The 17,719-nt window shown below is 48.4% G+C and overlaps 1 long non-coding RNA gene across 1 annotated transcript in view; it reads right to left on the bottom strand.

Moving 5' to 3' along the window:
* Window positions 1-3,610: 3,610 nt before the first annotated feature.
* LOC119431049 (uncharacterized) overlaps window positions 3,611-17,719 on the bottom strand; it is a 34,012-nt gene continuing 19,903 nt past the window's right edge. The window contains exon 3 of the long non-coding RNA XR_007463823.1: window positions 3,611-3,822. This is a non-coding gene — a long non-coding RNA (uncharacterized LOC119431049). The remainder of the gene's footprint in view (window positions 3,823-17,719) is intronic.

Here is a 17,719-nt window from a genome sequence, read left to right on the forward strand (position 1 = left end):
CGCTCATCAGGCCAAAAAAAAGGCAAAATTAATTAAGACAGAGTTAATTCAGGTGCTCAAAACCACGACTGTCGGTAGGAGTCGAACCCCCGAGGTTATGTGGCAGCCGGACCCATGGCCTTTGGTGATAAGGCGAAGTTAATTAGGGCACGGATAATTAACAAAGAGTTAATTAGGGCACTTGAGCTTATGACCTTTGGTGGGAGTCGCACCCTCGACCTTTGGTGGGAGTGGAACCCACGATCTTTGGTGTTAATTAGGGAGAAGTTATTTAAGGCACAGTTAAGGTAGCGTCAATTAAGGCACTCGAACCCACGACATTCGGTGGGACAAAACAAGTAATAAGAAGTAAAACGCATTCGAATTAGAATGTCAGTTTAATGAATGTCTCTTGTGCGCGCAGGTTTTCGCCGTCGCCGTCTTTGGCGTATGCTAAAGTGAATGACAATTTTTTAAACACCGGGAATGGAATGGGAATGGAATGGTGGCACCAATAGGGCAGGGTGAACGGGCAACTGATATGGGAGCCCGACATTCCGCAATGGAGTTAGAGTGGGATGGCTGCATAGTCGTATTTCTGCGCTACAGGGTTGAAGTGCATTTAAACAGAGCAACCTTTCGTCGTGCCGAATGATTCTGTTTAGCGAGCGCATGCTTACGACGAAAAGATGAACGTTAAAAACTACTTCGTCAACGGTTGCACCTTGCACGAGTCTACGCTGATTTGAAACTCGCGCCATGTTTTTTCGAACACGCTCGAGTTTCTACAAACAACACCAGCTTGTCAGAAAGGTGTGTTAAATAAAATTGCGCTCGTTAAATATGTCACTAGAAGTGAAACAAACGATTGTCTTGCAAAGCATAATAGTGCATCTCGCTGCGTCCGTCTGCAAACTGACAGAATAATCTTGCTGCATGCAAACACGGACCATGCTGTAATTTTATTTTGCACTATGCTTTACTTGAAAAAAAATGGTTACGGAATGAAACGCAGAGTTTGTAAATGGTAATTTTTTTAGAGGGAAAGCCTGAATTGCATCGCAGCGTACGATGCGCTTCGTGAACCGCCTAACACATGTGCAGACTAGTAAGAGCGCGAACCTGTAGGCTAGTATTTGCCAAAATTGTGACTTCTGCTGTCTAGAATTAGCGTCACGTCTGGGTGTGAAACACAAACGACCTTAATCCTGCATTGAATAAAAATCTCATAAACACAACGAAGCGAAATTTCGCCTATGGAAGCCCGAATCATTAAACACCTTTTTTTTATTATGATGTTGAAGTAGCCTAGACAGTGACTGAGGCCTTGCTCTGCGGTCCGCGTTTTCCCTTTCAAGAACTAGCGAGGGGATTCGGATGGCACTGCATGACAGGCATAGTTAGTATGTCAAATTAGCATGTCACGGATATATTTGGTCGAAGAAACTGAGTTTATTTTGCAATAACGTCAGATATTCGTGACTTGTAACACTTGCAGCTAGGACATGTTTGCGGATGCTATTTGATAGCCAAGACAATAAGATTTTCTAGGAGAACCAGAGGCGTGGCGTTTCCACTTTCCTGAGGAAAGGGTGGGGGAAAACCCAGACAGCGTCACACTGGGGGAGGGGAGGGCGTTCATGTGGGAGCATTGAGAGAGGCACACAAAATAAATTATTCACTGTTGGGATCAAAATCTGAAAGTTTATTCACGCATGGTTCATTCCTGTCTACAAAAAGAATCTCCTTCTAATAGCTGGTAATTGGGGCTCCCTAATGTTTGCGGCCAGAAGGAGGGGAGGGAGGGGGCGGTGAGAGCACACCTGCTGCAACTTAACTGATGCTTATGTGTAGAAGTAACACACTTCACAGAGAAGTAAAGTACATATCTTGTATAGTATACATTCCATGAATAGGAAAGCACTCACCTTGCATTCGTGTTACTGAAGTGAATTTCCTAAAGTATGGGTAATGCATTGACCAAGCAAGTGCTTCACCAGGAATATGCCTGTGCTCCAGCATCCGTGTGTTCGCGCAATGCTTCTTTTAAGGGCTTCTTCTGAAGTTTTCACCGCACATAGGCAGAGAGATTTGTGCCAGATGCACAATTCAGCAAATTCTTAAGAAACAATAGATACTAGAGATATAACAGGCAGAACGCCATTTAGACATAAGAGCCCACTAAGCGTACGCGTTTGGTCTTGTGCGGAAAATAAGTGGTTAAAATTGTTGGAAACTTTGCTACGACTTCAAAAATATTGTCACGTTGGCGTACAATTCCTCGCGCCACGACACAGCTGGCTACTCGCCCTTCTACCTTGTATACGGCCGTGAACCGACCTTGCCTTTCGAGACTCTGCTTCCGACCACACTCGGCTCGCCTACAAAATACGCTCGTGATGTCATAGCCACAGCGACCCAAGCACGCCAGATTGCCCGTCTTCGTCTCTCTGCTTCACAGACACGTCAGAAGTGCCGTTACGATCAGCGTTGCGATCAGCGATCCCTTCCAAGAAGCGGAATGCTCCAACTGCCACGATTTAGAGGAGTTAAAAGGAGTGGAATTAGAGGGGATCTCCACTCCCCGGAATGGAATCGGAATGGAATGGAGGGCCCCACTCCACAACGCTGCACTGCAGTTACGTCCATTGTCAATAAGCTGGGCATGGGTGCACACAATAAAGTTACCAAGACAAGTTTGCCTTATCGAAGTTTTAGAATTTCACCGTCGCCATCTTGGAGTGTGGCGCATCTCACCAGACAACAAAAGTGATGACGTTGTCTGAAAGAGAAGGGCGCTTAGCTCGATAAACGAAAGTGAGCTGCAAGCGTTGCCCGGACTGGCAACACCGGATTCCAGGTCGATCATAAGAACACTGAAGGACAGCTGCTGGACACTTCAGCTGGGGATCAATGACAAGCACGCAGGTGTCTCCGTCTGCCGCTGCCCATCTCTCACATCAACAGTGGAAGCGGTACTGATGATTTGAAAGGTTGGGCAGTGGATACAAGGAGAGGAAAAAATGCAAACACCAGCGATTTGTCCACGAATCCTTCACAAATGTTGTGTTCCTGAATCACAAATTCTTACCAACACCGTCAGCTTTCCTTGTTCTAGGGTACTACTGAACTAGAGGCTAGCAGCGACACAATTCAATTAAGGGCCCAACCTATACTACGTGGCTCGTACACTGGGAACCATAACCAGAAGAGTTGAAAATCTCTTTCGTGATTGCTTTTCTTTTGTGTGTGCGTTCTTTCACCTACTGCGTTGAAAAATGCTTGACAGCAACCACTGAGTGTTATTATGGGTGTGGAAGAACTCTCAACGAAAGAGCTTGAAAGATCAAATCGTTCATGTGTACAACATGGGGTACTGAACTCTTCGCACAGGCATGGAAGTGCAACTAAGCACTTGTCCTCGTTTATGAATGGAAAACAGAAAAGCAAGACTAAGAAATATATACTAAGAAGAAAGCGAAAACGACCAGGCCGAGTGATTTTTTTCGTACTAGTTTTATCCCATCAGTTAACACCTAGCAAATGGGCCCCAACAACTTCGCTTTCTTACTCCTTCACTTTGCAAACGAGAGTCAGAAGTCTGGAAATCTGGTTAGAATGTTTTTTTTTTATTTCGGAACCTTGTTACCAGATGGAGGAAAGCCCGATGTTAGAGCAGGGGACATCGTTGGGTTCTCGGGGAACGCAGGACGACAGCTCAGTGAGCAAGTGCAGCTCGAAGTTCAACGTGCTGGGATGACGAGGCAGTGCTTCACAGGTGTCAGTGGCCGTGGACGGTGCAATGCGTTAGCGAGGTGAGGTTTCTTTCGAAGAAAGGGCTACCTGAAAATGAGAGCAATGATAAGGACCATCACACGACTCACGATATCATCAGGAATCACTTTTTGCACACACGAATATCTCTAGACTTATAGTTTGCCTTCATAGTAGTTTGCCTTCATACTCACATTAAATGCCGACGCATGCACTTCTTACTCTCACCGTTCAGCATAATGTATCATGCAACCATGAATACACGTTTGGTGTCCGTGCACATTACAGTCTCGGTCACTCAGCACGCAACGACCAACGATGCTGCAATTATGACTGCCTACATCATTGCGCTGGCAGTTTCTGCTTTATCTGGAGCATGTACAAGTTCGAGAATTACGTTAACGTGTGCGAGCAACCTTACAGATTCGGCTGTGACGCCAGCTGGGAGCGCGTTTCAGCTAATGCTCATTTCCACAAAATGCTTGTCCCTCGGTCAGAGATACCTTCTTCTTGGAGACCAGCTAATGTCCTTTAGAGACAGTTCAGTGATACCATCTTGCCTCTCTAACAGCAAGTGATAAGGCTATCTACAATAATTGTAGATGTTATGAGCTTACGTCTGGCACAGCGGTTCTGTGCGTCGCTCACCGTGAACTGCCGCTGCTCTGGTTGTGGTTTAAGCTTAGCGCCCGTAGTAGTAGTGCGGGTAGTAGGCGCCGTAGTAGCCGGCGTAAGGGTAGCCGTAGTACAGGCTGTCTGCGACGTAGTACTGTGGCGCTGCAACAGTGTAGGAGACAGCGAACAAGGCCAGCATGGCGAGGAGGATCTGCAGAAAAGAAGCAAGGTCTCTTGTAAAAAAAAAAGAAATAGCAAATTCCTGCGATCTCACCAACTTATATGAAGAGGCCGTAGACCTTTCAGCAAAATTAATTTCGCCCTATAGCCAGCATCTGTCCCCAGAAGCCTAAATCGTAGGCGTTGTTTATCCTACCATGTCCGCGCGAGAGCTCTGAGATAAATCACGATGAGTGGCTTAAGCGGGAGCCATTCAACGATGCGCAATTCTCCAATTAATGCTGAAATCTCAACCTGGCAGTTATGTTGAATAGCTTATATCGGGGTACCTCCAGCGCAGCAACGGATCAACTCCGCAATGTCGTGCCATAAGGTACTGTAGGACACCTTGATTTGTGTACGGTGTATTGAGCATCGACAACACAAACATGCTTTGGTAAGACGTTGTAAAAAAACCTCCAGACACGTGTTCATAAAGACGTTGCTGAATTGCTCTCTCATAGCCATAATTGGTGAGAGCGAATCAATAGTCAATAGTGTAATCATCTTGCAGCTAATCTTCTCTGCTGCCTCTATCTTTGCAGGGAAAAAAGAAAAAAATAGCTTTCGTTACGATTACTGTCTCGCCTCGCCTATGAGTGAAAATTAAGATTACGGATTTCTGTGACGCTTGACTGCATCGGCTACCAACCAATATCGCAGGGGTTCAATTTGAGAAAGAGTTCGCAAGTGCACTGACCCTCGCCACATCGGCACTTCAAGATTAAAACGGCGTAATTCTTCGGCTTAAATTGTGGTTCTTGACTAACTCGTACGAGTACGCAAATGTAACACAATGTAACGTACATAAACAAGGCTTTGTCACTGACACGAAGATACAGACGAACGAGGCGACAAGCCACCGTCGATACCCACCAGAACCTTGATCATAGTGGCTGGGTGTGCGGTGCTCCGAGGGCTCGAGAGAAGAGGCTGTGTGATGAGGTCGGTGTCTGTGCCTCCTCACCGGCACGGCCGCCGTTATATACGGGTTCGCTCAAGGCGACACCTCCGCTTTCGCGCGTCATGATGGCCCGGCCCCGTAATTGCGCAAAGGAATCGTTCGCGCGCTAGTGCTCTCAAGCGACACGGTAAAAAAACGGGCAGAAACGCAGAGCAAAATGCCCTTGCACCCGTACTCAGACAGTTACTCACTCACTCGGTCCGCAGCTTTTCCTTCCGGTGTTTTTTCTGTTCTTTTTTTTTCCCACTGAATCTTTTCGTTGAGGCGCGAATATCCCACTAGCACTACAAGTGATTAATTATCCAAATGCTTCATGTAAAATGTAACGACCCTTCCAATTTTCCTCATTTCATTTCTAAGCGCCGCATGCAAGATTTGGATGTATTCTTTTGACTGCAGTATGCCAGGTTCTGCTACCCGATAATCGCAATACCTAGACGGTTTTCTACAGTGGCGTAAGCAAGGCATGGTATAAACAGACTGCGTGAGGGGAAAAGATAAATTTTTGACAAGTGAGAAGTAGGCGGCGGCGCTTCAAGCTCGGGTTTGCTGATCGGCAAAACGACATGAAAATACGCGTTTTCGCCGAGACTCTCCTGGCAGACAAAGAATCGCTGAAAGAAATCACTACGTGAATCTTCTTTTCATTAAACAGTTTCCCCTGCATGTAAGCTAGAAAGGGAATTCGTTTAAAATATTTCGACAGCGAATTCGCAAAATGCTCCAGATGACAGGAACACAGAGGCAAGGATAAGCGCTCAGCCTTGTCTGATTGTTCAAGCGCTGTTCCAGTTGGCTCCAATGTTGTTGCGGATCTTTCCCTAGTTCCTCTCACTTAGTAGAAAACATCTAGCGCTTCCTCTCGCGTACATTTAATAACCTAAACTGCGAAGGCCCACACGCCCATAATAACACAAATACATTTTTTTTTCAAATTCTTTAAAGCCCGAAAACAAAAATCAACTCATCATTATGTTTTACTTCACATTGAGCTATATTACCTGCGCAAATTCATCGCCTACTCTAGCCAGTCAGTGTGGGCCTGAATGCGAAATAACATAGCGGCATGGTTTATAAGTTCTTTTCGTTACCGATAGAAATAAAGTAACGTTATTTGCAGGCAGGAAACGCTGCCAGCTTGTCGTCAATGTCACGGCTGTACGAAAGTAGCACCGTGCGAACGCAATACATAGGTTCATTTAACCACTTTCTACCATCATGGTCCTTTTGGCTTGTGCGTTGAGCCCTTCAGATTCCTGCTGCGAATTTCTTTTTCTTCACACTTTATATAGCTACCTTACTAACAACAGTTCTACTTCTACTCTCTGTTATGGCTGGTGACATTCTGCAAGTTGCCCTCTGCAAATGAAGTCATTTCTAGCCATAATGGGAACGCTTCCCAAGAGGCATTGCAGAGGCCGCGAAATAGGAAAGACAATTTGATCGATATTGAGATGTTAACCTTAACATTTCTTCTCTAGTTTCTCTATTCCTTTGAAATTTCCCCAAGCGAGAAATCGTATTCGTCTTATCATATTGTTACGTAAATTGAAGACAGTCTTGCAAAATAGACGCTTCTCTTTAATGGCGGGCCAGAAGAAGAGCGTGCAGCTTACGCACTTCGTCGTCTTTCATGCCGCCGAACATTGCGCGCGCCGTCCCGCGGTGCGGAAGCCCCACATCATTGTGTCAATTGCCCCAATGCGAATAGCAACCGTCTCGGTCGCGTCAAAAAGTTCTTTTAGTGACGACAAGAAATGGAGCTCCTCAGGTGCATCTGGGCGTTCACGTACGCGCATAGTATGGTTCCATGCGCCCCACATGAACAACTTCAGCGCGAGGACGACGACGGAGCGAACCGAGGTCAGAACTGCAGGGGACGACTTCGCAGGTCACGTCACTGAGGTGGCGTGTAAACTTGTAGGGATCGAAATACCGGCGCAGCAATTTTTCCGAGAGTCCACGGTGACGGATGGGCGTCCAGACCCACACGCTTTCGCCGGTATTGTAATGGAAGTTGCGTCGACCCTGGTTGTATCGAAGGGTGTCGGTATGCTGTTGGCTCCGGAAATGATGCCGAGCAAGCTGGCGTGCTTCTTCGGCTCTTTGTAGGAACTCTTCCACGTGTTCGCTGGTCAGGCTATTGTCAGCCACAGGTAGCATGGCGTCAAATGTTGACGTGACGTGGCACCCGTATACAAGTTCGAACGGCGTAAACTGTGTAGACTCCTGTACAGCAGTGTTATATGCGAAGGTCACATAGGGCAAAATCTCGTCCCACGTCTTGTGCTTCACGTCGACATACATGGAGAGCATATCAGCCAGCGTTCTGTTCAGACGTTCCGTTAATCCATTGGTTTGAGGGTGATACGAAGTGCTCTTGCGGTGAGAGCTATGTGTCAGCTGGAGAACGTCCTGCATAAATTTGGCTGTAAATGCTGTACCGCAATCTGTGATGAGAACAGACGGTGCACCATGTCCTAGGACAATGTGGCGGACGAAGAACTTGGCCACTTCATATCAGTTTGCTAGCGGAATAGCTTCGGTTTCGGCGTACCGTGTTAAGTAGTCGGTATCGACGACTATCCATCTGTTACGCGAAGAGGTCACTGGGAATGGCCCAAGTAGATCCATTCCTATTTGTTGGAACGGTGCTTGAGGAGGGTTCACAGGGTGGAGAAAGCCAGCCGGTTTAACGGGTGGTTTCTTGCGGCACTGACAATCGTGCCAGGTCTTCACGTACCGCTGCACAGAAGAAAAAAGCCGAGGCCAGTAATACTTCTGTCGTATCCTTGCTTATGTCTTGGTGAATCCCAGGTGTCCCGCGCATGGCTCATCATGGCAGGCTTGCAAAATGTATTGGCGCAGGGCCGACGGCACGACAAGGAGGTACGTATTTGGACCGCTTCCGCAGTTTTTCCTGTAAAGGACATTGTTGTGCCAACAGTATGATGATAAGCCATGCATGAGCGAGCCAGGTAAAACACGTTCAACTCTTTGGAGGTGCTCGATCAGTGGCAGCAGCTCAGGGTCAGATCACTGGTGCTCAGCCATCTTTACGGCGTCGACAACGCCGACAAATGGCAAGTCATAGTCAGGGTTCGATGATGTCGTAAGGAGTGGTGCACGTGACAAACAGCCAGCGTCGCTGTGCTTCCTTCCAGATGGGTAGACAACGGTAACGTCGTACTCTTGTAACCGCAAGCTCCAGCGGGCTAGTCTGCCTGAAGGATTCTTGAGGTTGGCAAGCCAGCAGAGGGCGTGGTGATCGCTGACAGCCTTATAGGGTCTACCGTACAAGTAGGGTCGGAACTTAATAATTGCCCACACAACCGCTAAGCATTCTTTTTCAGTGGTTGAGTATAGTTTTTCTCAGCCTTGGTGAGACTGCATGCATAGTCATGAATATTCGTGAATATTCATGCATGAATATTCGAGCGAGGAAATTTTATCCAGACTCGTGAAGAAATACCTGTCTGTCGCATCGGGCCCTACACCACCTTCCCTGGTGGTGTAGGGCACCACCTGACTACGACGGCTCCGGGAACCCTGAACTTGACGCAGAATTCGGGATTGAGGAGATCAGGCAGGCGCTCCACGCCCTGAACGGCAGATCGGCTCCGGGTCCGGACAAGATCACAAACAAAGCTCTACGGAACCTGGACGACAAGTCCATCGAATTCCTAAAGGACATCATTAACCAAGCATGGAGCAGTGGTATAGTTCCGGAAATGTGGAAATCGGCCAACACCATTCTCATCCCCAAGCCAGGCAAGTCGCCCAGCCTCGATAACCTCCGCCCAATTTCGCTCACATCGTGCGTGGGGAAGGTTGCTGAACACGCAATCCTAAACAGGCTTTCTCGCTACCTGGAGGAGCACGACATTTACCCATACAACATGATCGGCTTCAGGGCTGGACTATCGACGCAGGACGCGATGAAGCTCATCAAGCATCACATTATTGACTCTAATACGCGGGACACGAGAGCCATACTAGGTCTAGATCTGGAAAAGGCCTTTGACAACATTCTTCACTCGTTCGTTTTAGACACAATCTCGAGCCTTAACCTGGGGAAGCACTTCCATTCCTACACGAAATCTTTTCTGTCAGACAGAGAAGCCACCCTAAAGATCGGGGACCTGACTTCAGACATGATCAAGCTGGGGTCTAAGGGGACGCCACAAGGGGCAGTTAATCCCCAACCCTCTTTAACCTCGCCATGATTGGTCTATCCAGGAAACTCTCTGCTATCGACGGTATCAGTCATACCATATACGCAGACGACGTTACCATCTGGTGTACGGGAGGTAGTGATGGACAGGTAGAGTCGGCCCTGCAAGAGGCGATTGATGCTACCGAGAGATACCTCGAGTCCACGGGCCTTCGGTGCTCACCTCACAAGTCGGAACTGCTACTATATCGACCCAAGCGCAGAGGCCCCAAACCAAAGGGATGGAAGCCACTCGCCGAATGCGACATCAAACTACGGACAAACGACGGAGGCTATATTCCGAGGGTGGATGCCATCCGGATTCTCGGCATGATGGTCGAGTCGAGTGGCTCTAACAACCAGACAGTGCTGCGTCTCACTAAGAAGACGGACAATGCCATCAGATTAATAAGAAGAGTGGCCAACCGGCAGCAAGGCCTGGGAGAAGACAACCTCGTGAGATTGGTGCATGCGTTCGTAATGTGTCATTTCACTTACGTCGCGGCCATGCACAACTGGCAAAGATCGGAGCGGGATAAGCTGAACGCATTAATCAGGAAGGCAATCAAGAGAGCCCTCGGCCTCCCCATATGCACACACACGGAAAGCTTACTTCAACTCGGCATGCATAACACGCTCGAGGAATTGGCGGAAGCGCAGGAGAGGGCCCAGTTCGTCAGGCTATCTACCACACAAGCTGGAAGACACATCCTGCTGGAGCTGGGCGTTCCCCCCACAGTAGTCAAAACAAAGTTCTGCAGCATCCCTCGAGAGCAGCGGGACCGCATCACTGTCGCCCCGATCCCACGAAACGTCCATCCGGAACACAACGTGGGAAGATGTCGGGCGCGCGCGAAGGCCCTCCTGGAAAAGGCTCGGGAACGGGCTTCGGAGAACAGTTTTGTAGACGCAGCTCGCTACGCCGACGGACAGGCCTTCGCTGCGGTTAGCGTAGACCATGAAAGTAAAGTAACGAACGCAATCTCGATTCGGACGACGTCCTCTGAGACCGCAGAGCAGGCTGCAATAGCGATGGCCTTATTGGACGACAAGAGGACATCAATCTACAGTGACTCGAGATCAGCCGTTCGGGCATTTGCCAAAGGAACCATATCCGAGCTGGCCCTAGGGATACTAGGAAGCAAGCAGATCAAGCCACACACAGTGATCTGGTTTCCAGCCCACATGGGACAGATCGAGGGTGCCCCGCCCAACCTCAATGAGTCGGCACACAATGCTGCGCGAGGAATTATCAACCGCGTAGCTACGAGTACCACCGGGCAGCATGACGTTGGGGGTACTGACTATCGGGACTCTCCTCTCTCGTACAACGAAATTACTAAGCATTTTTACTTGGCTCGTAGGATCTACCCCCTCCCGCATTGTAAACTCAATAGACCTCAGGCTTTAACACTAAGGCTTCTACAGACGGGGGCATACCCAAACCCCCTACTTCTTCACAAAATGTACCCCGAAATTCAGACAACAAACACATGTGCACTATGCAATGACTTAGCGAGCTTACCTCACATGCTCTGGCGGTGTCCCGCGTTACGCGGCGATGAAAGCAACAGTTCTTCACGTTGGGATGCGGTTCTACGCAGCCCCAACCTCGAAGAACAGTTATGGGCTGTCCAACGGGCCCGCGACGCGGCGGAGAGGCTCGGCCTTTCTGTCCCGACGTGGGAGCGGCCCGCTGCGCGCTAGCACGCGCCCTAAAGGACACTAATAAAGTTATTCATCCATCCATCCATTGGTGAGACTGCAGCTTGCATAAGCAATAGTACGTTCCGCATCATCTTGCCACTGCACAAGAACTGCGCCGATACCCGCATTGCTGGCGCCAGTATGAATTTCCCTGTCAGCGTCTTCGTCGAAATGAGCAAGTATTGGGGCAGCTTGCAAGCGCTGGCGAAATTAATTGAACGACTGCTGCTGCTCGTCCACCCAAATGAAAGGCTCATCGTCGCGTGTAAGCCGTGTGGTTCAGCAATTCTCGAGAATCCCTCGACGAAGCGTCTATAATAGGCGCACAAAGCAAGGAAGCGTTGGACAGCCTTCTTGTCTGCGGGTAGTGAAAACTCGGCGACAGCAGCTAACTTGTCGCGGTCTGGTCGGACGCCTTTAGAACCAACGACATGTGCAAGAAATTTCAGCTCTTGGATCCTGAAGTAGCATTTTCAGGCTTGATGGTGAGGTCGGCAGTACGGATCGCAGCGAGGACGCTCTCGAGTTGTGCGTGATGTTAGTCAAACGTGCTCGAGAACACGACGACGTCGTCCAAGTATACGAGTCAGGTTTGCCATTTGAGTTCAGCAAGCACGGTATCCATCATCCGCTGAAAGGTGGCAGGTGTGGAACAGAGACCGAAGGGGAGAACCTTGAACTCATAAAGCCCTTCAGGTGTCACAAACGCTGTTTTTTTCACGATCCTGTTCATCAACCTCGATTTGCCAATACCCGGATTTAAGATCCAACGAAGAAAAAAAACTTGGTATGTTGTAGACGATCCAATGCGTCGTCGATGCGTGGCAATGGATAAACATCGCGCTTGGTGACACGGTTCAACTTTCTGTAATTTACACAGAAGCGTAGTGTCTTTCTTTCTAACACTACAAGGGAGGCCCACGGGCTTGTGCAGGGTTGGATCACGTCGTCTTGGAGCATCTCTTTCACCTGCTGCTTGATCGCTTCCCTTCCCACTGGAGACACTCTGTAATAATGCTGGCGAACAGGACGTGCGGATTCGTCCTTAATAATGCGGTGCGTTGTGATGTACGTGCGTAGTACTTTGGACGACGTTGAAAAACAGTCGGCAAATTCATTCACGAAACTCAGTAGACGGTCTTTCTGATGGTCTGGCAGAGCATGCAGTGTTAACGTGAATCCGTTGTTTTAGGCTGAGTAACTGAGATTACTGGGAAGATGCGATTTCCAATGTGCCAATGTCGGTAACATCAATGATTTCGCGAAGAATTGCGATTGTCGTTCCTCGTGGTACATGCGGATACTTGTTGCAAAAGTCTGTTAGCAAGACGACTGAACATTTGTTTCGGACCTGAAGAAGCCCTCTGGCTATGCAAATGTGGCGCTCAAGAAGCAGGGGGATGTTTGCCTCAGCAATTCCTTCTTCGTCGTCCTCCATGTCGCATTGGACAAGGGTAAGCACGCTGCTCTTGGGTGGCAACATGACGTGATCGTCGGCTACGCGAATCGCGATGTCACGGTCGTTGTCACTACTGTTCGCTATGGCTTGCGTAGTAGCGAAGCTGACTCTAGACTCTTGCAGGTCGATGATGGCACCGTCCGCCTGAGGAAATTCATGCCGAGTATAAGGCCTTTGTAACTTCAGGAAGAATGATGAAGTCGCCGATATACGTGAAGCCCCAAATGTTGACTCGTGCCGTGCACCGGTCCATTGGAGTTATGAGGTGCCCTCCTGCAGTACGAATCTGAGTTCCGGCCCATTGCGTCGAAACTTTGTTCAGCATACGCGCGAGATTCTGGCTGATGACAGACGTGTCCGCACCCGTGTCGATTAACGCCGTGACTTCGTAGTCGTCTATGGTAACTGGTACGTCGCAAGATACAGACACCGAACTACACTACTTTCTCTGCGCCTCAATTGCGTCATATCGCGGCCGTCGTAGTGGAGGATCTTCAGCGTTTGCAACGTCAGCGACCTCACCTCCGCAGGTCACTGGCCTCAGTTTTCCTGGGAAGCAGGGCTGGGTGAGCGACGCCTTGCTGCGCTCGGCATGTAGAGGGGGCAGGAAGACCTGTTTCGGGCGGCTGACGGTGAACGGGGCTCACGGAATCTGCCCTTAGCTGCTGTCGGAATTCGTCCCATATTGATAGGGCCGCCTCACGGTTCTCAAACTATGTCCTTGCATAGTCCTCGAGAGCAAAGCAGGCGTTGCGCGCTTGCGCTCCCAATTCTGCGACACGCTCAAAGTGATCGAGCCAGTCCTCAACATCCTCGAAGGTGTCCCCGTGGAAGGATTTGGGGATTCGCGGCTGGTTAAGGACGACCTCGGTCAATGCGGTTTAGGAGAAACACGGAACTGATGTACTTATCCTTCTGACTCGGTTGGGTAGAGGCTCGTGCTCAGGTGGCAGTCCTTGAAGTCGACGGCTTGTCCGCACGTGAACAGGAGTCAGCTCGACCGGACTTCGTACTGCGCTTGCAGACGGGGTTCGATCCGGGAGTGGTAGCATGTACCCCGCACCTCCACCAGGAAAATCTAACGTAGATTGAAGACGGAGTCTTGCAGAATAGACGCTTTTCTTTAATGGCAGGCCAGATGATGGTGATCATCGAAGAGCGTGCAGCTTACGCGCTTCATGGCGCCAACCTTTGCGAGCGCCGTCCCGCGGTGCGTCTCAATATATTCTCGTTTTTGAAAGACATCATCATCAGCCTATTTTTTATAATTCAGCTACATGGCGAGGGCCTCTCCCACCGATCTAGAATTACCCCCGTCTTGAGCTAGCTGACTCCGAGTTGCGCCAAAAAATTGCTTACGAAATTACACAACCTAATTCTCTGCCGTGCTCGACCAGGCTTCTCTTCCCTCGTGACCACTTCTGTGCCGCTGATAGACCACAGGTTATCTGCCCTTACGCCACACATGGCCTGCCTAGCTTCATTTTCGTCTCTCAAAGCAACCATGTGGTCTGGACTCAACCTGAGCCCTGCGCATGACTAATTGCCCGTGTGTCGCATTCGGGCGTACACAACACCCCGTAGCATGAACTGCTACAGCGGACGACTGGAATAGCTCTCCCAATTAACTGAGATCACCGGAAGACCTGATCAATTCACGAAGCCAGCCGCAGCACCCTTTACTACACACGACAGGCAAATGTTGCTGTGGCTGCTTGCGTATTTATTATTGCGATAGCAATTATATGGACACTCCAAAGCGGATTTCTGTCATCGGCGTCGCCGTCGTCGTCGCCGTCGCCGTGAGGTTCCGTATGACGTCAACGGCGATGAAATCGTCGCCGCGCTCCGGACGCTGTATGTGCGAGTGAAAGGGCGCGAGGCACGCACGCTTTCACGGGGAGCGAACGCACGTCGAAGAGCAAACGCGTCGCCCTGCTCCCTGAAGGGCTGCAGAATTAAGCGTCTCTTTCCTCCTTTTCATATATAGAGGGCAAACGCGACTTTTTCCGTCGCGCGAAAGGCTGTGGGGGGACGGGAGGGAGAGAGGGAGGGGAGGCGACGTTTAGCTGCGGCACCAAATGCATATTTATATAAAAACGCCGCGCGCGTTCAGTGCGAACGCGGGCAAAAACGCCGACGGCGTCGACAAAAGTTCTGCGTGTTGCTGGTGCTGCTGCATGTCCAAGTTTATACAGCTGATAAAACTGCTATCCTTACTCCGTATAGCTCTCTACTAATTTGCTATCGCAATTGATGCTTCGCCTTTCGGGTGAAACTGCGACAATTTTTTTATTCGGTGTGCAGGATATACCCACATTAAAATAAAAGGCAATTGCAAGAAAGCAAATGCTTCGTCTTTTTTCTTCCCGCTTTCTCAAAGGGACAAATATTCGTGAAATATTAACGTCTAAAATGCGGAAACGGCCAGAGTGATGTTGATGGTTATTCATTATAGTCTCCGCGCAATGTTCCATGTTGTACGGCTCCGAAACGCCTTGCCAACGGCTCACTTATGGCTGAAACAACTCCCGCTGACTTTCTAATCTGCACCACTGTCTTCTTGTCTTGTACTACAGTGCCTAAAATATACTTATTCTAGGCACTGTACTTTTACCGTTATGCCCATCGTTCTTTTTCCATCGCATGACGCTTCCAGCCAGTTCATTGAACCCGTCTCAGGGTTAACATGCCAAGAGCCGGCATTTTGAAGCGATGCCTTTTCCCGACGACAGGGCCTTTCGGCGCTTTTCGGGTTCGTGAGTGGGTGGTGTGGGAAAGTGACGCTTTGCCCCGGGTTGAGTCTCGAAAGCGGTCACTCACGAACGTGAAAGGCTCAGAAAGGCATCAGGAAAAGGCATTGGCGTCGGGAAAAGGCATCGCTACGAAATATCGGCCCTGCATTACTACCTGCAGCTGGGGCTCAGGTCGAAGAGCACACACGTGCCAAGCGCAGCCCATGTGCTCAGGTGACAGACATTGATTCACGGTGATATGACCACGACCGGTCGAGATGAGCCTGGTTTCCTCTGGTTGGTTTCCTCTGCCGGTTCGTACAAGTCTGTTGTCCAAGTCATGACAGGGTGGGCCTGTCCGTGCGCACAATGGATGAGTTGCACAGTGGCAACGTTGTAGTTGGAATCATTGCGGAAGCATTCCACATTTTTAAAAGCCGGAATGGAATGGGGATGGAATTATGGCGCCAGTCAGGCAGATAAAACGGGGAAGCGAATGGCAGCCCGAGATTCCGGACTGTAGTTTGAATAGAATGAGCAGGTAGTCCCGGAGCAGTAAATACTCTTTTTATGAAAGACTACAAAACCAGTAAAATTTACAAATAGAATAAATAGGATGTGGTTAACTTATTAAATGCATCCCTCAAATTCTGCTCTATCATGGCTGTTTCAACATGTACCCATGGGAGAATACAGCGCGGTATTAATTCTCCTATGTTTCTGAAACCCGGGAAAATTTTCTGCGCTATAAGGTTGAACTGCAGTTAAAGACAGCAACCTTTAGACGTGCGGAATGATTCTAATTAGCGAGAGCATGCTTACGACGAAAAGACGAACGCCAAGAACGACTTCTCGAATGGTTGCTCCCTGCACGAGTGCCCGGTTGTTTGAAACGCACGCCATGATTTTTCGCACACTGTCGAGTATCCACAAGCAATAACAGGTTGTTAGAAAGGTGTGTTAAATAAAATTGTGCTCTTTAAAATTCCACTACAAGTGAAACAAAAGATTGTCTTGCAAAGCATATTATATGCATTTAGCTGCTATGTTCGTCATCAAAGTGACATAATAATCCAGCTGTATGTGTGACACACACACAACAGTGTAAAATTATTTTTCACTTTGCTTTGCTTGAACACAAATAGTTTCCGAAGAATTGCAGATTTTGGAAGTTGTGAATTTTTTAACAGGGAAACCCTTACCTCTATCACAGTGCGCGCTGTGCTCGTGAAGCTCGTAACACGTGGGCAGCTAGTACGAGTGACACCTGTAGGCTAGAATTTGTTAAATTGGTACATTCTGCAGTTCGGAATTAGCATCATGTCTGGATGGAAAACGAAAACAAGCCTAATCCTACATTGAACAAATATCGCATAACCACGACGAATCGAAATTTTGCATATGAAAACCCTAATCATTCAAGACTTTTTTTTTCATTATGATGGTGAAAAAACCTAAAGAGTGAATGAGCCCATCCTCTGCCACTCCGCTTTCTCCCATGCGAGGGAATTCAGAACATTGGATCGCATGACAGGCTGTCAGCGCAATGTGGCATGCCATGTAGATATTTCGAACGGAAAACCAGAATTTATTTTGCAATAACGCAATATTTATTTATTTATTTATTTATTTATTTATTTATTTATTTATTTATTTATTTATTTACAAAATACTGCAGGCCCAAGCAGGAGGGGTAAAATTGCGACAGAGCATTCAGAATTATAATACAATACAAACATACATTCATTAAAAAGAAAACAAACCAAAACGCTCACATCTCTGTTGTGATTTCAACAGATTAAAAATTGATCAGGCCTATTAAGTCAGTGCTGTTTAGCAATGATAATGGTACTGCGTTCCATTCTTCAATAGTACGGGGGAAAAAGGAAAATTTAAAAGTTAGTTCTTGTTTGATAGGGAGTCAAAGATTCAGAGTGGTGATGTCTGGTTACTCTTGTAGTTAATGTGCGTACATATGGAGCGGGATCGATGGAGAGTTTGTTATTTTTGAGGAGGAAAAGAAATTTAAGCCTTGTAATTTTCCGCTGTAGTTG

The sequence above is a fragment of the Dermacentor silvarum genome, chromosome 10 (assembly GCF_013339745.2).
Source record: "Dermacentor silvarum isolate Dsil-2018 chromosome 10, BIME_Dsil_1.4, whole genome shotgun sequence".
NCBI lineage: Eukaryota > Metazoa > Arthropoda > Arachnida > Ixodida > Ixodidae > Dermacentor > Dermacentor silvarum.